At 36.8% G+C, this 27,825-nt stretch overlaps 1 protein-coding gene and 1 long non-coding RNA gene across 5 annotated transcripts in view; one reads left to right on the forward strand and one right to left on the reverse strand.

Moving 5' to 3' along the window:
- The window catches only part of LOC131439017 (optomotor-blind protein), a 277,035-nt gene that overhangs the window by 42,994 nt on the left and 206,216 nt on the right, over window positions 1-27,825 (forward strand). The window lies entirely within an intron of this gene.
- Window positions 13,032-22,129, reverse strand: LOC131439018 (uncharacterized). The gene is made up of 3 exons (XR_009231040.1): window positions 21,240-22,129; window positions 19,662-19,757; window positions 13,032-13,384 (listed from the first exon to the last, which is right to left on the reverse strand). It is a non-coding gene; the product is annotated as an uncharacterized LOC131439018 (long non-coding RNA).

Genomic DNA, 27,825 nt, shown 5'->3' on the forward strand with positions numbered 1-27,825 from the left:
CACTCATCGTTTTCCATAAAAGTAACGCTAAATCCGCCTTCACATATATTCCCACACCACGTTTTTTTCTCTAGCGATTATACATCCTGGCATTACGAGAACGTATGCGCATGGGAGGGACTGAAACCGAGTATAGTAATAATTCGTCCAAGTGCTCAAGTCACATCAAATCGTACTCGCGACACTTGCGTGGAATATTAAAATTCATAATCAGCATCGTTTAGCTCGCCGTATATGATACTATATTTATGATACTTTTCAGTTTTTTTTTATTTTTTGTCCTCACACCTCAGAGCTGCCGTTTGCTTGATCATTCAGTACTCGGCTCAAGAGAAAAAGTAACATGTCGTATTGTTCTACTAAATTTATTAGCCTCGTGTTTGAGTCTGTCAATGGAATTCTCGTAACGTGACCCTCGTGCATTTGTGGAAAGACGGTATATCTCGATTTTTAGTTACGACGACTGCACCACCGATCATGTAGAGAGCATTTTTTGGGTACCGACAGATTGGCTTCCCAGCTACAACAATAACTCATTAATAACGTTATTAGAAATATATTAAAATTTAATATTAATATTTAATATGAATACATCAGCAGACTTCACGATTGGAAAATCAGTACCGGATACGGGGTGGGAGAAGTATTCTTTCATCACGATCGCAATCCACCACCATGAGCGGTTGGATTTGAAACTTGCCACCACAAAACGAGCCATCACTAGAAGCTTACTCGAGCTGATACTGTCACATTGCGTTTGCCACCTTCAATGGTCGGTGGGTTGAACCGTGCGGCAAGTGAGGAGCGTTGCGGTATCTCATTGGAATTCAACACGAAAAGTGAGGTGTGCGAATGGTGCGAGAGAGCGTGTGCACATTTTATGCTTTTGGAGCGTGAAGTATGCTCTCAAGCCCAGAGCGATTGACCTTGAAGCGTTGGGGAAACGTTTCATTGATTAAGATCAGTGGAAAAAAAAAATTGAAAATTTCACTCATTCATTGACAGAGAGTAGATGGTAAGTTAATGGATTTTTTTATTGTATCAAGTTGTGTTTAACTGCGTAGTATACGAATAGTTATTAAACAAGTATTTTAGAATTTTTTGAATTCTCACATGATACCTCGAATAAAGGTTATGAAAACTATTTCGACTTCGGTAACAAGTGTTGCCACTTTTCGGGCAAACTTATATGATTTTTCGTCATTCCAGTGTGTCAAGACCAATGGGTACTGCATTAGATTAAAACATTTTCACCAGGTGAGGCCTCTTAGCGTAAACCGAATTAATCTTTTTTTAACACGCTCCATCCGCAAGTTACAAACAAGATGATATGAACTCCACACTAAGCAGGCATTTTCCAGGAATGAGTGTACTAAGAAACTAAGTACACTTTCAAACATTGCGAATCCTTGAAGTATCTTTCGATTTTGGCTACGGTGTCGTATTGAATTAAATATGAAAGCCGGGCGATGAAGTTTTGCATCCCCGACCTGGAAGAATTCTTAGTGTCAGTATAATCGTAGCACCAGCCATGCAATAGTTTTGTACACTATATATCGGCTGCGAAGTCGTTGAAACAGAAGGTCAAATCCCGCAGAAGGCTTATCATACCACGGCTTTGCTTTGTCTTTGAATCCAACAGAACGCCAAGATCGGTTACACAATCAACTCTTGTAAGCGCTCGTACAGAAGCCCTTACACGAGACAATATTATTGTCAATACAAGGAGTATTGACAATACTTTTGATCGTGTAATGGAAACCTCATTGGATTGACGAAAATATTGTCAAAAAATCAAAACTGTTCATCAATCCGACAATACTTTCTCTCCAGAGAGGAAACTGTCAAATATGTGCAATGAACTTTTGATATCTCTCAATATTTCAATGTTCAATTGCAATATTTGAAGCTCCAAACACTTGATTTTCTCGAAAAATGCGGACTCAAATTACCAAGTCAATTGGATTGACGGTATTGACAATAATTTGGATTGACAATAATATTGTCACGTGTAAGGGCTGCTTACATCGATTGATGTAGTCGGATAAAGTATTCGAGGTAGTGCAATAGCAATGCTGATCACAAGAACGTTCCGTCAACATTAGCGACAAATTTATCCAGAAACTTTGGAGATTGATGCAATCTTAATAATTACGAACTACCAAATACAGTTTCAAATCATTGGCATAGATGAATTTGCATCTATTACCTAAAGACTATCCTGGAAAGTATGGATGCACTTTGATTTCGCTGTAAATAATTCACAAGTGTTGGATATTCAAATTTTATTCGATATACTGATAATATTAGACTACTACAACAGAATATTATTCTCAACATTTGCTACTTAGTCATTGTAGACAAGCTGGCGCACCTTCTTGCGTACGTTCCGCATTAAATTCCGTACAGACTTCTTGGCGAGAAGTTTTGACACTTTTTTCCAATCTTTTTCAAACTGTTGAATGGTTTCGGCTCCCGAGACAAGTTTCCTAAGAAGTGCCTTCGTTAATGCCCAAAATTCCTCAATTGGTCGAAGTTGTGGGCAATTGGTTGGATTCATGTCTTTTGGGACGAAAGTGACATTTTTGGTAGTATACCAGTCTACCGTTGATTTCGAGTAGTGGCAAGAAGCAAGATCTGGCCAGAAGACAACAGGAACCTTGTGGCTTCGAATTATGGGTCGTTTTTGTAAACATTCCTTGATGTATATTTCGCTGTTCCTTGAAGCAGTGGTGATGAAGGGTTTCGAAATCTTGACGCAGCTACAAATTGCTTGCCAGACCATAGCTTTCTTACCAAATTTTTCGACTTCAATCGATGTCTCGGACTGGTTTAACACTTGCCCTTCTCGCACCGTATAATATTGTAGTCCCGGCAAGGATTTGTAATCGAGTTTCACGTAGGTTTCGTCGTCCATGATTATGTAGTTCAAATTTCCAGCAAGAATCGTATTGTACAGCTTTCGAACCCTCGGTCTGATCGATGCTTCTTGTTTCGGACTACGTTTTAATTGTTTCTGCTTCTTATATGTTCGAAGATTCAAATGTTCTTTAGCACGAAGAACATTTGACTTCGAAGTGCCAACTTTTTTTAGCCACATCCCGAACTGAAATCTCCTTCTTTTGCTCGAACGCCTTCAGTATACGTTTATCCAACTGAGGGTTAGCAGGACCTTTTTTTCGACCCGTTTTCGGTTTATCCTCAAAGGTGTTATCCTCACCGAACTTCCTGATTGCATTTCGCACGGTTTTTTCACTTACTCCTTCCATTTTTGCTATCTTTCTCAGTGACAGTCCGCGTTCTGTGCATCATTTGTACACAATTTTTCGACGTGAACGATATGAAATCAAGCAAGTTTATTCTAACGGATTGTCCTGGAATTATCTCATGTTGATCAGTGAATAAATTACTTTTCGTACGGGAGAAAATCACAATGCTGACAATTATTTCGAAAAACTTAAAGACAGCAGATAGGTCTGCAATGCACCAATAGTAACATGAACTGGAAAAAATTGTGAAAAAAATAACACAAAACATCAGAGCAGTTGCACAGCTAATATAAATGACAGATGGAATGATAGACGAGTAGGAGCTCTTCAGTTTTCAGCAACATCCAAAGCGACGACTTCGACATTGACGTTGGAGGTCACTTTTCTAGTAAACACAGAAGCGAAGTTTAGCAAACAGAAAACATGAATCCGAGGCTGAAGCGGGCAATGCACAGTCGAGACAAATCTTCATAGGAATAAACAAACATTTTCGCTCTACAAAGCTCTAGAAGTTTTCTGGGGTTTCTACGTAGATCCGTTCGAACTCGCACTATGTATTTACTATATGAACTGGAATTTAATTTACGATAACCCCAACTTGATTTCTCAAAATTGTGTTTTGTTTCAAAACTACACTTCAAAGCTTTATATCCTTTGAGAATACCTTTTTTATATCCTTTATGCTTCAAAACTGACTCTTCAAACTAAGAATGTTACGTGATCCCCGTATCCATTAAGAAATTCGTACTAAACCATTAAGATATAATACCACAAAACTAGACTCCGTTATCCATTTTTCGCAGTATTGTCAAACTAATATTGTAAGAATGCTTCATCAAGACAGAGAAATCAATTTTTAGAAAACTTAACCGCAATTACGTTTCACTTAAACATAATCGACCCAGTGTTTGATCCAGTTTCCAGATCGTTTTAATTGATAATCAAACCAATTTGCTTCATCAATACCGCTTCTAAAATGGAACTCATATCGACTTCTCAGATTACAAGACCGGATTTTATCAACTCAGTTGGGAACGGAAAGTGATACTAATACATACTGAAAGATTTTATCTGGACTTGACTTCCGGTTCTGGTATTACTGATGAATGACTTAAAAGTGGTCATTTATTCTTATGATGTAGAAATTAACGATTGATAACCCAGCTAGCGTCTCATTACCCAGCATAAATAGATACACAAATATGGGAATGATCAGGTTTTCGTCGTTTTCGCTTAATGCCAAACCTAACCCAGTTTCCACTCTAACTGCTGTCAAACCGTTTGTTTGAAGCCAGTTTTGAACCTAGTTTCAACGTTGTTGAACTGAAAATCGAGTCATTTTTAACCGGGTTTTTATATCAGGTTTGGTCAAACCCCCATTGCTAAGTGCGAAATCAATACAGTTTCACGAAAAGTGTATGTTTGAAGAAACTACCCTGAATCAGTTTCAGTTTTCTCAAGCGAAAACAACCAGACTGATTTAAAAAAAAACATTCGTCAAAAAATGCCACGATTTAATGCTATTCAAGCTTGAATCGTTCAAATATAATGTAAAAACCTGTTTTAATCCACCTTTCTCATATCAATCATATTATCATATATAACACTGTGGTATTCTTCAAAATAATTTTCTTCGATTCTTAAAAGAATAACCGAAATCGGTTTGTTTGATCGATTTAAAAAAATTATCAATTGGAGAAGATTTGAGGTCGATTTAGAAAATGTTTTACGGCTCTTCGCCTTTTTCAGTAATGGTATAAAATTTTTAACACACTTTACCCTATTTCCGGATCCGAATGGAATTAAGGAATTACATATGGGACCACATGACCTCTCATTTGAACCTAAGTTTGTGAAAACCGGTCGCGCCATCTATGAGCAAAGTTAGAACACATATTTTCAATTTTTTGCACATTTTACCCCATAATTCCGGAACCGGAAGTCGGATTCAAAGACCTTTCCTTTGAATCTAAGTTTGTGAAAATTGGTTCAGTCATCTCCGAGAAAAGTTAGTGCAAAAAAACGTTACATACACACATGCGCACATATACACACACACATACACATACATACACACACATATACACATACACAAACATTTTGCAAAACTGAAAGCAAAAACTGATATCTCTCGGAATCATGTTAATGAAATAACAATGTTAGTACTCATTTATTGCACTGTAAAGGAAAAAACTTGGAGTCGATAATACCGGACATAACCGCGAGATTGACGTAGGACTGCATTCGAGATGTGTATAGACATTAATTGATTTGATTCCGTTTGACCGCTTAAGATTTTGTAGTGCTAAAATGGACCATTTGGTTTCAAAAGATTGCGTTTGTATTCTAGGAAGTAGGGCGGCAGTTCAGGACAGTTTTTATTAGATTTTTTCTAAGTGGATTATTTTTACTCCCGATTTACATATTTCAAAAAAGAATAATTCTAATAGTTTTTTGAGACACCATAAGAAAGGCCGATTAATTAATTTTTCGCAATTGACACAATCGCATATATATTTCAATATTTCGTTTATCTCAAAATTGAAGTGAAAGAAACTATTAAAATGCTGTACGGCATTCATTTCTGGCTTTCAGAAGGGCCGAATTGTGGAGGTCTGTACAATATTAAACACTGTTCGGACATTTTTTCCCGAACGCGAATGCAGCCAAATGCTAGCTTTATTTGCGCTCGTTTGGTTCGAATTTCGTACTTTGAAAAGTTCGCAAAGGTAATCAAATTGTTCTAGATTTGCACTAAACTGATGATATTTACCCCCGATGTGCAGAGAGCTAATGTTTGTAATTGCTTTGATAACATTTAGAGCCATTGAAATGGCTGATTTTGTATAGTGTTTCTAATCGTAGTCAACTTTGCGTTGTATTTTTCTCCAAGGCAAACGACCAGCAGCATGAAGACACAATCGCTCTTGTTTGAAGCGAAGCTCACACTGCGAACGTCCAACAGCAGATATGCTTACAGAAGAAATAGTTGTTTTTCTGTGTTTAGGCTTGAGGAACGGAGCCAAATATTTGTCATTGACTAAAGCACCAGTTGAATAATGCCTAGTGTAGTTCCACTGTTTTGACTTAGATGGCGGTCTACGCACTCAATGTGTCTCTGTTCATGGATTATCATTGACTGAAACTAGCAAACGTGCAGCAGGGTCTGTTTAAAGATTCGGTTGAGTTTGATGCTTTGTGTTTGGACCTATTTTTTAATATTTGAAAAACGTGGTACAATACAACAATCTTACACCTTCTTTCACTCGTTTCGTGAAAAAAATTAGAAAAAATACTAAAACAGGGAAAAATTTATTAAGAAATCAAATCTGAAGTAATTTCGTTGCACTATCGTGTTGTGAAATTTTGGAAATGCACCCAGGTGAGCATGGTAACGAAATACGTAGTCCTACGTCAAAAAAGCGAAAAATTTATTCCAATTCGTTTTCCAAAAAACTTCAAACTTTTCTTCGAATTCCACTAATGTTGGACATTCTGTTAAGTCATTTGAGATTTGGGTCGTGTTGTTCCACCATCTTTTTATCAATTCTCTTTTCCGCTCTTCTTCAACCTGTGTTTGACAATATATCATTATTTCCCCTTGCTAAACTATAGCACATCTCTACTGTGTAGTCAGCTTGCAAAATCAAACAAAATATCACATATCAATTGAGAGCTTCAAAACGCCCTCAAATTTCTTTATGCAGTCTTCTTTACAATTTTTTATGCAAACCTCCAATGTTATGCGATCTTTGATGCGAGTTTTCAAAATTAAGCGGTTTTTTTGTGCGAATTTTAAATTCATGCGGATTTTTTTAAGCGACTTTTCATTGGTTCGTCTTAGAAATGCACGAAACGTCGCGATATGGGTTATCTCGAAAATTTTAACATCTGACAATAAAAGTTTTCTCACTTTAGTTTTACTATTGTTTATAAGTGAATTTGCAAAGTTTTGCGATTTTTTATGCGAATTATTAAAGTCAAGCTGTGTGACTGCAAATACCTTGCTAGATCATAATCTGTTTTGTTTTATTTATTGGAATAAATGTACTTGAACTCCATCTCAACCAATGATTTTATATTACCTTTGTTCGTCAAGCTGCTCATAATCATAATCCATCTTCACGTGTATTTCGTTGTCCATGAAAAAGCATCCTTCGTGTTCCGTAAGAGCCTTATGGTATAACTTCCGAGCACATCTTTTGGCCAATGTTTTCTTTTTCGGTGTCCTATTTAATTATTGACCCCAAAAAGAGCGAAATCCTTCTCGCAAAAAAAACCTTCTTTCGGTGCTTTGACTGATTCACAATCCAACAATTTCTTAACACTTTCGAATACAGATTCCGATTCGTAGTTCCACTATGATGTTTCCTATCATCCCTGTTATTTGTTAGTAAGTCGCTCACGGAAATACTAGAAAACGATGAACATGGTCGTTTTCTGAACCTTATCAAACAAACGGTGTAAATGTAGATGAAATGATTTAGCATACCCCAGTAACATAACACAAACTTTCGTTAGTTTGTAAAACTACGAAAGTCTTCGGGAACGAGTGGTTTAATAGTAACAAGATTCTGCGTACGTGCTTCATAAAAAGATCCTTGGTTGCAGCTGACAGAAGAGCACGTGACAAGGAGCACTGTTGGATGTTCGAGATTGTGTGCGTATGTAACAAAAATATGCCCTTGATTTTCTCGGCTGAAACGATTTTCATTAACTTTAATAAACGATTTTCATAAACGATTTATTTATTAAACGATTTTCATAAACAGCGTCTGATGGCAAAGCAGAAGTGAAGATAGACTTGTGGTGCTGTGTGTGTTTTCTGTTGGATGTGTTTCCATAGAGATAGAACTATAATGGAATACTGTGGCAGGCCAAGTAAAGCGAAGCATACTTGGCCTTTCTAGTCAATTGGACTTTCTCTTCATGTTTTTTTATCATTTGCAGGGTAGTTTAATTGGCACACCAATTTCCCTGGTTGGGAGCTAGGTACGGGTTCGAGTCCCGTCTTTGCGGTACCATTTTCGCGGTGTTGCTATTTGGGATGTCCGATTTTTCGAATTACTCGTTTATTCAATAATCGAGCATAATTTTCAAACTATTCGACTAAATTTTACTCGATTATCGGGGTTGGTAATCGATTACTTGATTAGTTATTCGATTATTGTAATAGAATTTTTGAAGTATTTGATTAGCTTAATAATCGAATATTGTTTTCAAACTAATCGATTAAATACTACTCGATTATTCGGGTTATTAATCGATTTGTGGAGCTACGAAGTGACGGGTGTAGTATATTTCAAATCGTCATTTAAAGTGACAATGCAAAATCGTAAAAATATCTGCACTGTTCCAATAGTCGAAAAAAAAACATTGTTCGGTCCTTCTCTCGGTTACACCATTTTTGCCTGTTATTCAATCTTAGAAACATCTGTTAAATTAATAGTTTTTAGTTTTTATTATTAAGTATTTTTAGTATCCCAATTAATATTTCAATCTATGACGGGAACAATTCTCGATTACGTAATAATTTCATTACGAACAATTTTCTATTCGCTTGTATGTAAAGCCACGCTTGACATATGAACACTTATGGATATGAATGACCTATTACGAAAGCACATGATAGTGCGAAATGGTGTGAAAATACACCCTCGGCTGTACAATACATATCGACTACTATCTACTAATATTTCACTGATTCAGAAAACGCTGAGAATATTGATCGGTTTATGAAAAATCAACATCACTCCATAGCGGATTCACCGCGGGATTCCACGTAGGTTTTTGTAAAAAGTCTCTCGACACACAATGCCGGGGTTTTATTATCACACCAAGTTCTTTCTCCACTTGAGTTCCCCATGCATCCCTGGTGTCAACGAATCTCCCACCTACAAACAGACGAGAAGCGAAAAGACTGAATGAAATAGTGACTTTGCGGTATGGATTTTCATGCTGCTTATGTTTCAGTTTTGTCCCACACGTGAGCACTTTCCGCGGAAGTGCTTGGATGAACTGGGCGCGGGGTACCATGCCTATGTGCCGCAGAAAGCAGCAGCAAAACTGTTTGACTATAATGTAGGGTTGATAGAAGGGTAATGTTGTGGGAACAATATGCTTTCTGTTTGGACGGAGTAACTGCTTGAAGAAAAAAAAAGAAACCATGCACAACAAGAAGTAATCCTTGGGCCAGGATACTTTAGTTTCCAAGTAATTTGCTCTGAAATTCTTCTGCTGGTGTCGAGAAGATGGGAGGTTTTCAATGGGATATATGTTAAATAGAGGATTGCATAATCAAATTTACACTCCGACGTCTGTAATGAATGCTGAGTAAGACTGTTATAATCCGCAGGAAATTGATAGAATCAAGCATATCTGTTTAGCGTTGCATTTTTCCGCCTTCTTCGGTCGCATCAAAGAAAGCCATTCTCCGCTTTCGTGTGAAATGGAAATTACAATCCACTTTGCTATCCTCCATAGCCAAGCGAACCATTTTCCATAATTGGCACTCTGCAAAAAGCTTCCACCAACTACCACGCCATTCTGGATCCGCAAAGTTAACATCTGATTGGCATGCATAATAATCGCGTTATACTTCAAAGTTACTTGGAAATCGCAAGCGCAAGGGGAAATTATCGATGAATAAAAAAAAAAGTCTGTTGATTCAATCGAACCACCCTAACTAACAAGTGGGGAATCATGCTTTGACGGGCGCAGCATCCTCCACGCATTTAACGCAAGAATGAACAAAGAGTTCATGAACCCAATAAAGGCAGGCCGAAAATCATTGGATATCAGTGCCCTACAGAACCAACATCAGTGAAACTGTTATTGATTGAGCGGTAATGGTGTGTGTGTGTGTACTGGTTTTGTTTGTACATCCCCCGTTGTACCTCATTTGCCATCACTGCGAGTGATTCGCTTCCGCGCATTCTACCACATTGCACTGGTCCTTTGGTTATCCCGAAAGCGGCAGTTTCCTGGCCGGATGAGAATCACTTTGCCAGTAACCATGGGCGTTGTTGGTGCGGAATAGAGAAATTGCTAGTGGTATCAGTTTTAACCTGTTAGTATGATAGTAGCATTGATAGATTCGTATGTAATGTTGTTTCTTAATGCTCGAGAGCGTCTCAACTGAGCTAGTTTGGTCATTGAAAACAATTTGTGTACGAAAGTAAAATTTATTCATCGGTATCTATTAATTCAGTTTGAGATACAATTATACTGGCACCCCTTCCGCCTAGCCTACTTTGTAAGTACGCGAGACAGAAAGGTTGTATAAAAGCCATATTTTCACACATGCTTCAACAATATTACTAGCAAGCAGGCCATCAGGATAAGCCACCCCGTTCTGTTCTCAACGTTGTTTCCACCTCTCTTCGTGGCGTTTTGTGCCGCTTCAACGTGAAAACTCACTTTCCCTATGCAGACTGAAGGATTTGAAGGACGAAAGACTGCAGTGTAGGATGAAAAAAACAGCTTTTTTATACTGGAATGCCTGTAGAAACTGTGGAAAGACGCGGTAAGTGGTAGCGGCAGAATCGCGGTGAAAAAATTTTCATTTCAAAACAAACTGCCCTGCACATTCGCGTCAGACTGGCAAGCACTACTACAACTCCATCGTGTCAGGACCGTGTACCATGGAGAAAGAGGTTCCGGCTGATGGTGAGGAGAGGATCCAGTTACAAAACAAAAGCAGCATCTTCCTGTTTTTCACCAGCCGGTAAAACAGCACTGGCTCATCGACTGAGATTCCATGATAGAAGAGAAATCATTGCCGCCGTCGCCACCGAGACTGTAAGGACTAAAGTCGGGAGTCGCGGTGGAAATTTCTTGCCTATTAAACATTTTTGACGCCGTTGCATAATAATTAAGTTCCTTCACTTGTTCTGCTTCCTCCTGACGGCAGTTCTCTTCCTCCGATTCTGAAGCAATCTAACCGAATGGCAAAACGGGTCAGGCCCGGCTCGTTGTCCTCTGCTCTTGTAAGTAATGAAACAGTCACATTTTTCGTTCGGCAATACTTGATTCGCTGGACGTTCGGAAGTCAGAAAGTGGGTTTATTCAACGCACTACACCAACTTTCGACATGGCGTGTGAACAGGAATTTGAAGAGTGATCGAAGTGTTATTATTAGACCTGCTTGGGGCGTACCTACGATGTCAACCAGGAATACACTTCTGAACACCTAAGTAGTTTGCATTTATGAGTACAACAACGGAAGCGCACAGAACATGATTTTTCGCATCAACATCAGCTGATTTATCATGCAATCATCTGTTTCATTACCTTGACCACGGCACCCGGCAAAAAAAAAGATGAAAACAACTGCAACCGCTAACAACACGAGCTTGGCATACGTAGCGGCGCGGTCGTTGAAAATAATTTATTGAGGAAAGCCGCAACATGCATGTACACACCGGCACAGTCGACCCAACAGGCACTGTAGGTAGTCGGTGGCTGAGTACTAATAAATTCAAAATAAATCCGGCGACAGCGGCCGGCCGTTTTGAATCCGACACCGGATTGAGACAGATTCACTGAAATCAAACGGAAAACTACTAATAATCTGTATCATTCGTTGGCGATCGACGGCAGAGGAAATAATCATTCGTTTCGAACAAAGTTGCATGGATTTTATTATGACTGGCGTCGTGCTCCGCACCGCTAGGGCTTCTTCGCGACCAGCTGATAACGTGCCCCTGCATCAGACGGCTATAATTATCTGACAATCGTCGTGTCTGCAACTGTTCCATTTTTACAGCGCCATTCGTGGTCTCATCAACACGTCAAGCTAATCCGATAATGGTAGGGTTTTTGGTGGCGTAAATTACCATATATTTGATCTTCCTCATGCAATAAAATTTCCACGTTAACTGGTGTTTGTTTGGAAAATTCGCTATTTCCGCAATCTAAATTTTTGAATTTACTGCGGAATTTTGAATCTCAAAATTAGTGCATAATTTAACAAATTAATTGAGAAATTGTAAATCAACAGTATTTCTATGTTAGAATGCCGCTGTACCAGTGCATTGCTGCGACAGCACATGCCCGGTTAGTTGTTCGAACCACATATGGCTATTTTGCAGCAGTATTTATTGAATGAAACGCTGCAGTTCCCTCTTGTTTCACATCCTGCTGCTGATATTGGCCTCTACCTTTTATGTCTGGAATAATAAGCTTGATAGAAAGATGATATGGTTATGATTTGCGGTTTGCCGAAATTAACCGCTTCCTTCTTTGAGACGGTCCCGAACCGAGAGCCTGCTGTTCTGCCAACTGGGTTTTCGAAGTGCGGCTTGCACATCTCAGAAAAAGGAACAGGGAGATGCCAGCCGGATTTTGATCAATAAGATTTTCCAACTAGCAGAAAGATTTAGATAAATTTCAATGTTTTATGGAGGTAAACTGAATGGTGTTGACTACGGTCGTGTAGTTGCATTGAAATTGATGATCATACTTGCTAAGATTGAACACTTTGGACGCCGTGAGATCCTAGTCTGAGGTGGATGGTGTGAATTTAAAACAAAATGAGATTGTTTTTGTGAAAATATCGTGCTGTACACGTTTAATTTGTCCTGTAAGCAACAAGCGACATTTAATTATTAATGCTAGTTTTCGGTTTATTTTTCTTACTTGGTAAAAGTTCACAGTAACGTTTTTTTTACAAAATACAGGGTGTCCCACAAAAAATCACGAATTTCAAATTTCAATAATAAAAAAAAACAACGGTTTGATAGATTTCAATGATTATGCATTTATTAGAAAGGTTGATTCATGAATTTTTTTATGAAAAATGATTTCGTTCAAATGAGACCTACGACTAGCTTGGCAGTAGCCAATTCGATCAACTCAATTTTTAGGTATATTTTCAATTGTTTCTGGCCTCAAATCATCAACAGCAACTTGAATTACGCGCTTGAGGTCTTCAATTGTTTCCGTATGGTTGGCGTAACATTTATCTTTAACCGCTCCCCAAAGAAATCAAACTGCTTCAATTCGCAGCTTCTCGGAGGCCAAGTCACATCACCATTTCAGCTGATTATTCGATTTCCGAAGATTGTTCGCAGAACATCGGTTGTTTCGTTGGCTGTATGGCATGTTGCGTCGTTCTGTTGAAAAAAAACAGGTGTATAATGTCAATGACATACATAACTGGATGTCGTGAATACGAATAAAACTGACACTTTTACTTTATACTTCCGAATATAAATTACAGAATCGATAGTGTGAATTGTGCAAGTTTTGCCCTTTTACACTACTAGAATTTGAAACGATACACCTAAACTACAGTACAGATTAGTTACATTAAACATTAAGAATCGAAGAAAATTATTTTGAAGAATACCACAGTATTATATATGATAGTATGATTGATATGAGAAAGGCATCATTACACCACTAGGTGGATTAAAACAGGTTTTTGATTTACGATTTATATTCGTTTTCAAATTCTTAAAAACAATGTTTTTGTTAGAATTTTGAATTTTTAAGCCATACATCCCTTTTGTCGCGAGACGATCGAACTATTCACATACCACAATCAAGTCCTAGTATCTCAATTTATAGCATTTTTGTAAAGAAAACGTGTTATGTAATGATATGCAATTTCAGACATATTTTTTTTCTTATCATCACTTACAAGGATGGCTTTCAGGCGCCTTTTATCGTATCAAAGAACGCTTACTCGCAACTCTTCCACGATTGAATCAGTGCCATCAAAGAGAAACGGAAATCATCGCAACAACAAAAAAACCGGCATGGTACATTTAACATAGAATAGACACCAGTGTGAGAGCGAATTTCTCTCGGTGAACCGTCTGAGAATCAACGGCTAGTACGCAGCTGTGGGGATTCTCGTTTCGCGATCCGATTCTGCATGTGCAGTGGATGATAGAATCATTTTACTATTGCCGCTTAATCTAACTATGTGCATATAACCTTTGTATAATTTGTGTCTATGAAAATGTATGTGAATGCTCCACATAAGGGTTTTGAAATATTGCAGCCTAGTATGAGAATCATCAAGTCGAATCATGGATTCGATTTTCTGCGATAATTGTCAACTTGCGATTCTCTCTTGGTAAATTCCACACAGCGGCGATCATTATCAGACTGAATTTTTTTTAAGGGCCATGAAATACTCAGAGTATGAAGTGGAGCGAAGAAATGTAGAAAAATTCTCTCGAGGCTCATGCATTAAGAGACTCGAATTCTTGTAGTATCTTCTACCGGATTGAAAATGTTGTATACAATATAGATAAAAATCGAGCAGCATCTGTCAAATTTTCAGCAATCACCAACACTGATCACTTGAATTTTTGAAAACCCCCTATGAAATGAATGAAGCAGACACAATTTTACTTATAAAATGCGTATACATTGTTCTGATTCATAAAAAATAAAACTAATACGGTTCAGTACACACAGTTGTAACATTAAACAAAGATCATAGATATGTTGAATTCTTTTCTTGATATAAAGGTATAGCAGGATATAATCAACATTAACATTGCCGACAACATCAACTCAACTTTGGCTGACATTTAATAAGTCGGTGAAGAGATATTTTTGAGGACGCTTGTTAAAAATCATGATTTGCAGTGTTCACTGTATCTCAGCGCAGACTATTCAGAAGTGAACAAATCAAAGCAGCATAATTAGAGTTCAAGTTTTTCTAGAACAACGTTTCTGTTTGTTTTTTATTTTTTTTTATTTTTGGTGGTTGTTCAAGTGAAAACTACGATTTTTCACGAAAAAAACCGCCATTTTATAGCTATAAAACCTCCCCAAAGCAACAAACAACGGAAAGGAAAACATGAGGATGTGGTTTTTATATGTAGAAAGTGTGTCAAAATTTGAAGGAAAATGGTGCATTAGTTTTTGAATGACGATGGACACGGACTCACAAAACCTGCTTTCGAGAAAAACGTGTTTAAAGTTTTTTGTCTATAGAATCAATGGAAAAAATTTATTACTCTAGGGAACCCGTATCAAAAAATCATATTTTTTCTTCTATAATATGTTAAAATGAAACATTTCAAGAATGTTTTGTCAAGTTTTTAAGTCCATCGAAGCAGAAATATTGGGGCTGTGTGCCGAGCACTCACTTCTTCGCAGTATGAGATAAGCAAACTTGCTTAATTTGTTAAGTTTTGTTCCGATAGGCTTGAAAATTTCACAAAATTTTCTTGAAATGTTTCACGATCAGAAAATAGAAAGAAAATAATGAATGATTTTTCAAAATTTCTATATAATTTAGATTTAGATATTCAAATACTACCCCCAAAACATATATGCCGTTCAGATAAACGTTTAAGTCACAAACAACAACATAATCACGTGCTCTCAAAATATGGGAAAAATCACAACTTCTCGTAAATTAACGTTGATTATGGTATGTTTGCTTGCATCAATTGTTCGGTGCTCGAGCTTTCAGAAATGCAACGCTTCGCAAACTGCATTCATTCTGACTGCGGCATGCATTCACTGGCACATGTCGCACTAAGAGAAATACTTCTCGAAATTTTTGTCCTAGGATTTTAACATTGATTAATAATAGAAATTGATTACTGTCTCAGATGCGTTTAAAAATCCGTGTTAACGATGATAAACCAGCAATAAATATAGTGTCAGAAATAACAATAGGTTTCCACAAAGTTGAACCAATTCTTTTCAGAGTTGCTGAAAACTTCTTCCATATGAAACAAGAACAACTTCTTCACGTTGTACCAAAAATTCCCTGAACTGTGTTATCGTTTCTCACATTCATGTTTCGATAGAATGTTTTGAAGATCAAATTCTCGAATAACAAAATGAAGTTTGACTTTAAAATAAATATATCTAAAGGCTCGACAATAATTATAGTGTAATGAAGCGAAAGCGCCTTTTGGCGAGAAATGGATGTACAAATGTTCCTATATCGTAAGTACAATGTTGTCTGCGCATTTCACACACCGCACAGGAGATATTGGATGAAGTACACTCATTTCTCACTATAGCATGGATTCAGTGTCTCGGTGCAGTAGGCGTAGTTGAACATCAATATATCAAGGCATAGAATAGGAGGCTTTCTAAATCAACAAATCCCATCAGTTTCGCATTCTTGAAAGGCTTTAAAATAATTGTTGAAAAACTGTTGCTAATCTCGAAAAATGGAAGTTAACGACTAATATTAACGATTACCAGCTGATCATCAAATTTTTCATCAGTTAACATTGGTTCTAATGGTAGGATTTCGCTTACGCATGGTGGAAAGCACTTTTACCGCGCACTGGTCACTTCCCCCTTCGCTTTTTTCTGACATATTATTTATTGTTCTCAAATTGCTTGAATAATGATTTCTTATATTCGCCGACACTCACTCCGATGTCGGAGAGGCGGTCGTTTTTGAATGTTAAGACATTTTACCACAGATAAATGTACATAGCATTTGGAAGCAGTTGTTTAGCTTCTTGGTATTACATTAAGATTTTCAAGCGAGTAAAAAAACGCATTTCTGCTTATCTGTGATCCTGCCACCAGAGTCTAGAACAAACCAACCCATCTGAATGGAAATTTTGATGGAGAGGGTTGAAGGGTGAAGAGTTTTTCTTTCCGACAGCAAACGTGTGTATTTTGCCGACATAATAACGACGGCTGTGCGACTGAATCACGGCATCATAGCTGGATTCGCAACGGAATTTTTATTGCTACTTGAAGTGTCAACAGTGACCAGGTTGACTGTGTATATGCGTGATTCAATAGTTACAAAAAAAAATTCCTCACCTTGTTTTGAAGCATAGATCGAGCATTCTCATCTCTTTTTCGGCGATAGAAAGATTCCGGCTTGTCTACTATGCTATTAATTGAAAAATGATTGCTGAAAACGGAAAATACTCATTCCCAAACACCACCCTGCAGTTCTCTAGAATAGATTCTACTTGCGCGATTCTTTATTCGAAGTAACTGACTGGAAACTGGAAGCGATATCCGATATCCACATGAGGGTATTCAACATTTATCCATTATCATAATTCTCCACATCTTTATTGTCTGCTACAAGCAGAGGACGATTCAGTAAGTGGACAAATGAAGGTTGTCAAAAATTTAACATCTGGCCTGCAGTTTTCATGTCTGGTACAGTCTCTAATAGTTTTGGGTTTACAACTATCGTCCACTCGTTTTAACGCCGTGATCTGTTCTTCGAGATTTCGATAAACATAAGTACGAGGTGCAACTTGGGAACATCTGATTCGATGAGTTCACTGGAGTAAAGATTCTTGAATCTCCTTCTTCAACAGGCACAACTTGTTCTCATCTTTTGTATCAACAGATTTCTTATATCCAAAACGATACATGGTACAGAACCACATCCCTCAATTATCCTGATTTATAATAGAAAAATCATCGATCGGCAATATTTTTTGTTGTTTTTCGAACATCTAGATCTTAGATTTTTTCGACGTTTTTCAAACAGTGTTGCTAGCTTAGCAGTCAATCTCGAACATGTGCGGGATTTTCAATCGATCTCAGCAGGATTGCGTGAAAAGCATCGACGCTATATACGTCTTCAAGTGTCGATCGGAATCAAACATAATATCGTAAATTTTTACTACGATGCTTACTATCTACGAGTTAGGGCTCAAACGGCACGTTTCTCACTTGTGTCGGCGATTAGAGTCTTATGATGTTGTGCTATTTCATCGTTTTCCTGATGGGTTGGGACAAGTGAGAGAGGGAAGAATAAACAAACAAAAAAAAAACATTAAGAAATGCTATACATTCTCAAAAGAATGCAAGGCACTCCGTAGTGTTTAAATAAAACATTTTTTGAAATGCAAGTGAAAACATAGATAACGGGAGAAAATCTATCGTAGCTAAGGTTGTGTTACTGTTGGTTGAAATTTTGTTCTTGGTGTTAAACAAGCATCAAGATAAATTGTTATTCTTCTTAATCTATCTTGCTGTCCCAATAATAGATTTTCTTAAAATTTCAAAAAATTGTATTGAAAGATGAGATCTAGTTCCGTTAGTTAGGTAGTTTGAAACTTCAAAGGTTTTTAAAGTTATAAAAATCCAGTTATTCTGAAGCATTGCTAGAGTATTTTTGTTTAAGCTATAAAGCAGCATAAAGACAAAATAAATTACAAATGCCCTTACTGGCCGAACAATACAAACACAAGCACATCAGTTATAAGGTTGTGGTAAAAATTGAAAATAGTATCACATCGACCGTGCTAAGTGCACATGTACGATACTCTGATCAAACGTTGACTTCTTATCTTAGTAGGTCTGCGTGATATATAAATGATTCCTTATGCAACTGAAGCAGTTTGATATGAAAGGCCTGGGAAGTGATGTTTCAAAATCTATGATCATAATTCGTATATCACGTGGAGTTTTTTCCAATAAACATTTGTTGATTGGATTAAAATTATTTAAACATGTGAAATGAATGCACAGCAGCCATAGCTGATTGTAAAAAATGGCTTGATTTGATCATTAAAACAATGATAGTTTATATTTCTTGCAATTTTGTTTAAAAAATGGTTCCATACAATTTCAAAAGTATTAGGTATACAATCGGACCTCGCAAAATCAAATTTCAAATGTAAAAGCAAAACTTCGTTAAATTCGTTGAGTGCTATGAGTATTGATACTCGACCTTATGAACAATTTCGAAGAAACAAACAAACAGTAGGCGTGCGCTCGGACAATCACATTAACTTTCTCTTATTTCAATAGGAAATGTGATAAATGATCTGTTTATGATCGTAGCTCTATGCTAAATACAAGCGCGATTCAATTTATTTTTCATGTGATTTGCATTTCAAAACTTATGCTGCATTCATATAACATATAACAGGTCTACAATTCACCTCATATCTACACACCAAAAAAAATTGAACTTTACGGGTGACTTGATCTACCAATTCATAAAGACCTAATATGTCAAATGGCGGAGAATTTTATTTGTAATGACTTAATGTTAGATTAGCATGGTTTCGACTGTAACTTGACTGTATTAATTTAAATGTCCCTTTTATCAGCAAAGCAGATGTGTGCTTGCATGGCTCAACCGATTAACAGGCGTACTTTGTGATCCAATGATTCTCGGTTAAAGTCGCGGCGGTCTTTTCTTTTTTTATTTCAAAGAATCAGCCAAGCAGATGTGTGCTTGTATGGCTCAACCGATTAACAGGCGTACTTTGTGATCCAATGATTTTATGGTTCAAGTCGCGGCGGTCTTTTTTTTTTATTTCAAAGAGTTTTATGTTATGTAATTTAAGACTCAATATTGAATGTTCTTCCACGTAAATTTGCATGAAATGCGACGCTCCATTTATGTGCATCTAGTAAGCTGTAAAATCGCAGGGTTTTTTCGAAGTGTGTACCCAAATTACCAACCTTGCGAATCCTATGGAAGAGAATGTTAAGTCGTCGTCCTTCCGGAAAGTAGGTAAAACATCAAGATTTGTTCTCCTCCTTATCCTTTGTCCTTCCCTGTGAACGATAGAGATGGGAACGCATCATCCTGTTAAAATGTTCAGTTTGAGTTAGAATGGTATCAATTCCCAAAACTATTTCCTAAGCAACTCATATTTGTCAATCGGCAGAAAACATGATGTTATCAGTGTGCAATATGCCAAGACCATTGTAACAATGCATTGCAATTTCATGAACAATTTTGAATGTATATGTGATTTATTACAAATACTATCTTTTATTCGATATGAAGCTTATCGTTTGCATTGACAGACTTTAAAAGCTATCTTTTAACGTATTTGATACTGTATGTGTATAATATGTTGAAATATTCGCTCAACCAAATTATGCAATTAAAAAATCCTCTACATTTTATTTAGTTTGAAAAGTACGCTAACTATTGTTTCTTCTTCCTATTTTTCTTTTCAGGTAATTAACATACTAAATTGGTGACGGTAATTAATTACATATCACATACAAAACTCACTGTTATAATCTGCTCAGGTCATTACTCAGATTAGTGTTCAGGTTAAGATAACTTCACATGTTCGTTATTGATATTTCATTCTTTTGTTAGTTTTGTTTTGGTATTCTAAGTGGCAGCACGATAGGATAATGTTGTAAGTTTGAGTTCTGTTTCTGGATATTTTCTCGGTTTGATTTTTTTGCCATTTCCATTTCATCTATCGTTTTCCAGTCTGTCTCTCGGTAAGTGCTGATAAAAAAGCTAAACTAGTTCATGGCGACTATACGTATGAAACAAATCATATGGTTACTTTCACAGACGAATTAAATGAACGTCTTTATATAACCGAAGTAGGTGCTAAAATGTGTCCAAACCAACATAAAAAAACTAGCACCGTTCTGGTGCAATTAAGATCCTTTACTGTGTGGCAGCTAGACAGCATTCACTTTATGGTCAAAATAATCATGCATGGTTTGATGGTAACATCTTGCTACATAATGCAAAACACCCATTTGGTACACAACCATCCAGAATCTGACTCGTTATATCCGCACGCAAGTTTGGGTTACTCTATACCGAAAGAAGTGAAAAAACTCTGCACCACTTGTGACATGAATGGAAGGGCAGAACGGCGGCAACACATTCTGTATTATGCCCAAACAGTGGATTCATAATTGGGGCATCCACTTTTCTTCTCACACTCATTTAAGCACGTTTTTAGTTACTTCACCTCATCGCTAGCATTGTTTTTAGGTTCATTTTTGAGTAAAGATACGAATTCCAACAGGGGGCGGGCGAATGCCGTTGGTATGATATTTCACTCTCGGAGCCGAGCAAGGTTCGATACCCACACATTTTATTAGAATTTTTATGTCTATAAATCAAAATCTATACTTTTTTGTTTCATTGCAATAAGTCGTTTTCTAAGTAGCCAACATTATAAAATATAAAGTAAAATAAACTGTATCATTACAAAGTAAGCATAATTTTGTTCGGTTTTTAACTGCAACACAAAAACTGCAACATTGACTTACTGCGCGAAGAAACACAGGATTAAATATTTTCTAATTACACAACAGAGTGGCACAGAAACGTTGACTTGCCTGCTCCTTTGAAGAGACCGTTACAACAAAAGAAGCAGTGCACCGTCGATGTGCATTACAATGCTTCTTTGCACCCTCGCCAATTCACTTGGTTTTTAAATATCGCGTCAAATACTACTGTACGTACCTATTTTCAAGTGGCGACAACAACCGTTTAAATGCTCCCCATAACGGCTTTGACCGATCATATGAAGTAAATCACGACAGACAAGCGGACGTAGAAGTCTACATTTTCTTTATTATATTTCAATTGTATAGAATCTCATATAGTAAGTTGTTTTTCCATTTTTTTCATTTTTCAAATTCAGGAGCATATTATGTCTCGGTATCTGTGATTGCCCGGAACAGTGTGACTACATGTGTGATTTGCGATGTAAATTGCACTTGGACAGGCATTTTTACTACTGCATTCACTTCAATGAGTAACAGGCGGTATGTGGAAGTTTTTTCGTGAAATCACATCAGGGTCGGGTAGCGGCAAACCTATTTCAATGCCACTTTACTTGTGTCAGAGCGCTGTACTCGACCCTGGATGGGCGAACGCTTTTCCAATGGTGTTGGTGACTACAAAAAGTGATGACCCAGTAGCAAGCGCCTTGCGTGTGAGATTTTGTCACTACGTGGTGTCTTTACACATTATAAATCGATGACAGCTCGAATACCTCGCTAGCCGAGCAGCTACTTGTAAAGTGATACATTTCCTCGTGCACGCTACAGTGACCATCAACAGACAGTAATTAACCGCTGGCCGAAAATATGCGCATTTTGATTGTTGCGACGATGTGACCGAGTTCTTATGTCAGTTGACATGACTGAGGTGTTTATGGCTAAATGTTCCACTCAATGAATCAAGTGTTCATAGAGTTTTAACTGACTTTTTTTCTGAGAAATGAAAAAAAAAAACATTTAGAATCCTGACACAATCAGCACGCCAATATTTTAGCCTGCATTCAGAAGGGAAACGTAACCCATCATCATTTTGCAGGGATGGGAAATTTATTGAAATGATCTCATTCTATCTTATTAACACCACAAAATTGGTACTCCGGTGCACCTCGTGCTTGGTTCTGTCGTGTTTTCATTCGGCTCGTTATGAGAACGAGAACTCAAAACGCAACTCAGAAAATCGAAACCAATCCGTCGACGGACGTCTCCCGTTAAAGGAAGCTAACCCCAGTATAGTCTTTTTTTTGGTCCCCTCGTCGTGTAGTTGCAGTAAAAAACAAAACCTCACATTATCGTTATTAATATTGGGTGCCTGACTGTTGAGATCATAATTACATGTTTCATGGTGTTTTGTTTATATTTCGAAAATATATCTTCCTTCGCTGAGCCTGCGCGTCCAACGGTTCGGAAGGGGGAATGAGCTACACTTTCTCACTGCTAGCTGTTACTGGCGTTGCTGCCTAGCCCTCGAGGTCCAAACGAACGCGACGACGCCACCCTGACCATTTCCCCGATCCCAAAACGTACCTGGTTTTGCGCTGGCAGCCAAAGGAAGGCAGTGGTCGAAAATCGTTTGTTAGCATAAGACGATGTAGTGTGGCGTCCGTTTCTGTTGATGATTATATGCGATCGGAAAGGAACAGCTTGGTCGTAATTTATTTGCACAAAGTAGGTGCTGACGGAAGAAGCAGCAGGCTTGTTAAAAAAACCAGTCACTCCGAAAGCATAGTGAGATTGATTTTAAAGTTTCAGATCAATTGAATAGTAATAGTCGTAGTGATCAAATCTAGCCAAATATGTATAAGATTTACAATGCTGAAATGATTGAAATAGTCCGTTTTGGCCGATTCATGTTATCAAACTTCTCACTGTGCTGACCACATGATCCAAGTAAACTTGCAGAGGAAATGCCCGAAGAATTGATGGGATCGACCGCTTGGGTTACTGAATCGGAGGACGAGAGAGGCAGTAGGCTTTTTTAATGTATCAGTTAATTCATCCTCAGGTAATTTAGAAATTATACGTGTATCTTGCATAATGTGCACACTGTTACTGTTTTTTGTCTGATCTGGATGCATTTCTACACGGTAGATATTCAGTGGTTATTAGAATTTGATGTTTCCACCTTATTTATTGGATACTGCAACTTTCAGGGTTACAGTTTACCGATTGCGGTTTTCAAGATTCACAAATTTCAGTGATGTTGAACGTTGTTTTTTTTTAATGAGGTACTTTTTCATAGATTGTTTCTATTCTTTTATTTGATTCCAAGTGAGAATAAATAGAACGCGTTTTGACTAGGGACTGATTGTGTACTTCGGAATAGATTTAATTTTCAAAAAACTACAGAAATTAAACTTAAAACATAGCTACTGAACATAGTAATGATGTTCTTTATAATGGTTCGCTATTAGATGCAATATTTATGAAAATAAAACGATTATTTTCTGACATTCATAAAACTCAGGTCAGATAATCTGCCACAACATTCATTTATCAAGTTTTTTTTCTTGACCATTGACCATAGATATACATACTGTTGGCATTCGACCGGGAGCGTCTAGTGCGAAGTAAACTTGATTGAAACCCGCTTTCAAACCAAAAAATGAAGATGAAAGTTCGTCATATGATTGTCGTCATATAAACTTCACATTTGGATCGAGGAGAATTCATTACAATATAGCCTTCAAGAAGGCTTTTGCTTTTCCAAATAGAAATTTGCCTAAAATCCTATAATAAATAACAAACTTCGCGAACTTTCTCCTCTCAAGTTTGTATATAGCCTCTTAAAATCTAATAATGTTTCTTTTTGTTTTCTAATGGTTGGCTTGTAGTTGATCATTTACAGTTGTTTTCTCAACCCAAGTAGGAATTAAAAATTGACAAGTTTCACAACTGCTACAGAACAGTTATTTATGTTAGATCTGTTAGACAAACGTTTTCACGCGTTTTGTGATAAATGTGAAAGCCATTCATCTTACTGCTTGCGAAACCAAACCAATAACCAAAACCCTTCTTAATCCACCTAGTGGTGTGATAATGCCTTTCTCTTCTTTCATAACAGTCTCATGTAAATATGTAACATACTTTTATTAAATAATTTCGGATACTAATTTTGACACCAATTGATTCAGATTGATTCGAGTAGTTCACAAAAGTATGCTTCAGTGTTTATGTCACACAGTCAGCATCGTTTTTCCAAACTAGTGCTTGACATTTGCGTTGCCTATTTGTATGAGAACAGTGATGCTAATCTAAAAAAACCTTTCTCAGTCCACTTAGTGGAATTTTCATATATCTTGAAAAATCACCATAGGGGGAGTACATGAAATTTTCGAAATCGAAAAAAAAATTTTGATGCCAAATAGCTTAGAATTCCATGAAACGTCGAGATTTAGTGTCATCCCGAAAAATTTTTTTTTTGAAAAAATCAACTTTTTGGGACTAAATTTCGATGTTTCATGCAGTTTTAAGAGTTTCGATTTTGGAAATTTCATGCACTCCTCCCCCGAACTTGATCAATGGCCCAACAGTAGCTTTCAAACGAGCCCAAGTTTGTTAAAATCGGTTCAGCCATCTCTGAGAAAATTGAGCGCGTTCAAATATCTTCGAAAAGTGCACACACATACACACATACACACATACACACACGCACACTCACACAGACATTTTCCGATCTCGTCGAACTGAGTCGAATGGTTTATAACACTATGGGTCTCCGAGGCTAAGTTCGAAAGTCGGGTTTTTTCAGCAATTCTAATACCTTTCTATAGAGAAAGGCAAAAAGGATTATGCTTCAAATCAGATTTTAACTGATTGTACAATAAAATCGTTTGAGCAATTTCATATTCAGTTTATACCTAACAAATATTACTGCTGTGAAACATATCAAACAAGAAACTTGATGCACACCATACATACAAAGTACGATTTCCCAATTACACAATCATTCCGCCAAAAGATAAGAGATGCAATACAATAACAATGTTTGCTACTTCGAGGTAGTCTCATTTTTTGCGATTTGAAAATTACATGATTATAAAATCAGTGAATTTAAAAAAAAATGTGACGTCTAAGACTTGCACCGATAATCATTAGATTAAAGAACGTCCGTTTATCGATTGAGCCACAAAAGCACATACCTATTTGGCAGGTAGGTGGTGCATGTACGTTCTTAAAGTTTCACTAGTTTGCGCATGAAAGCGTCAAATGAAAATTGCATGAAAAACGCATTCAATCATGATGGGAAATAAAGTTTAAAGCCAGCAAACTACGATTTATCTATTTTAAAGTTACTGCTGCTTAGAAAGTTGTCTTTTGGCACTAACCACAAACCCCCTAAACGAACAAAATCTGTTAAACTTAATTTTCAGCTATTTTTATAGTTTATAAAGTTTTTCAAAATCACAAAAATATTTTTTGACTGTCTAATGGCCTCAGCTGCAATAGTTTTAGTGTAATCAAGCGGTTAAAAATGAAGCAATTAAATATTGGAAATTTAATCATAGCATCAATTCTATACAGACATCTGAAATGAGCTATTTATTGCGTATAAAAAATTTCCACTGCTTTAGCGACTACTAACCCGCCTAAGCACTATTTCTGTTTTGAATATTTGTTGCGTTAAGTAATTGTTCAAAACGAATTAAAAAAAATTGTCGGGTTTGCCTCATGTAAGAGGCAAAGCGGATAAAAAATGTTCTAAAATAATGTCATAATATTTATATGATATTTATATAGAATTGATTATTGGAAAGTTATTTATATTGTTTTCACAGACATAACTGGAGGACGTTAAATCAAATGAAAATGGTAATCGTTTATATTAGGCGTCCCATAGTGAAGTATTAGTTGATTGTGTGAATGGCGACACTTTTGCTGCTTTGGATTTTACGTTTATTGCTGCGTATTTGCATTATAGTTGTTCACTTTTCGTTGTATTTTGCTCCAATGCAAACAACCAGCAGCAGGACTACGCAATCGATCTTCTTTGAAGAGAAACTACCTCTGCGAACGTCCCACATGACTGCTCGCAGTGCGGATTGATTCCATAACGAACGCAAAGCAGCATTTGGCTGTATTCGCCCTCGTTTGATGCGAATTTTTTATGGCGTAAAGTGCACAGAGGTAATCAAATTATTCTAGATTTGCACTAAACTGATGATTTTTACCTCTGATTTGCAAAGAAGCAATTCTTATAGTTCTTCAGATAACATTTGGAGCCATTAGAAGAACTGATTTTGCATAATGTTCCCCATCGTTGCACACTTTCCGTTGTATTTTTTTCAAAGATTTAATACTGAACTGAATTCTTGATACTGGAACGCGAACTAAGCTCTGGATATGAACTAACCGGAATGATTTCCTTGTTTTACTTCTTACCATCTGCGCAGGCTAGAATGAACGACATATATCGAGTGTTATTTTTTCATACCTACCCGAGAAATGCGTCATGAGTTTTGTTCTTTGATACTCGTTGATACAAAACATTTCAGAAAAATTTAATTTTATATTATTTGTGATTATGTCATACAACTGAAAATGTTATCATAAATGAATGATCATGTTTCCGATGACATGTAGCAAATAATATGTTGATACGTTAAAGACAACAAGAGATATTCACTATTAAAAACATATTAAATTTAAATTTTAAAAGGCGTCCCATAGTGAAGTTAGTCGTATTCACATACAAAACATACTAAAAAAACAGTTTCATCGAATACAATGAAATTTACTTTCTTTTTTGCACGTCCAAATTGTAACACGGTGCTTAGCGCTATGCAATACCCTGCTTTGTCCTAAGAAAACAGTTTTCTATCCGACTCGTTCTAAACACAATAATGCACAATAGAAGCACAAAAGAGAGCACTATGAAATTCTACGAAACTTCTTTTTTAATATGGACTGAGGTAACTCACGTGAGATTGAAAATTTCAAACCAAGCTTCGAAACAAACGACTCGTGTCATAAACATAGTACTGCTACAAGAAAATTAACTTAAACGCATGGTAAATTTAATTTAAACTATTTATGTGGTAGATCTCAAAAGACTGTTTTCAACGATGTAGTGTCCAGTTCCCTCGGCAATTCACTTGGTGTGCCTCAGGGAAATGTGTTAGGTCCTATTCTATTTATTATGTATATTAATGATATGAGTGATATGAGCGAGTCTTACTTTTCTGTGATATCAATTTGTTTGCTGATGATACTGTTCTGTTCTTTACAACTAAAGATTTCAATGAAGCTATTGCACATTTAATTTAAGCAACTAAAAACTAAATGTCGCGAAAACTTAATATATGGATATTTTTTCTATTAACACCAGTCATGACGCCAATGTGGAAATTGATGGTGAAGCTATTGATCGCGTTAGAAAAATTATGTATCTTGGAGTCATAATTGATGAAAAGTTAACATTCAAATCCATTGCTACATCAATAACTTTAAGAATAAACTGATATCACAAGTCAGATTCCATATTTACAAAACTCGACACGGAAGGAATCCTAATGCCCATGTTCATATTTCAAGTAATAAAAGATCAAAACGGCAACCTACAACCCTGCAA

The sequence above is a fragment of the Malaya genurostris genome, chromosome 3, assembly GCF_030247185.1.
Source record: "Malaya genurostris strain Urasoe2022 chromosome 3, Malgen_1.1, whole genome shotgun sequence".
Taxonomy (NCBI): domain Eukaryota; kingdom Metazoa; phylum Arthropoda; class Insecta; order Diptera; family Culicidae; genus Malaya; species Malaya genurostris.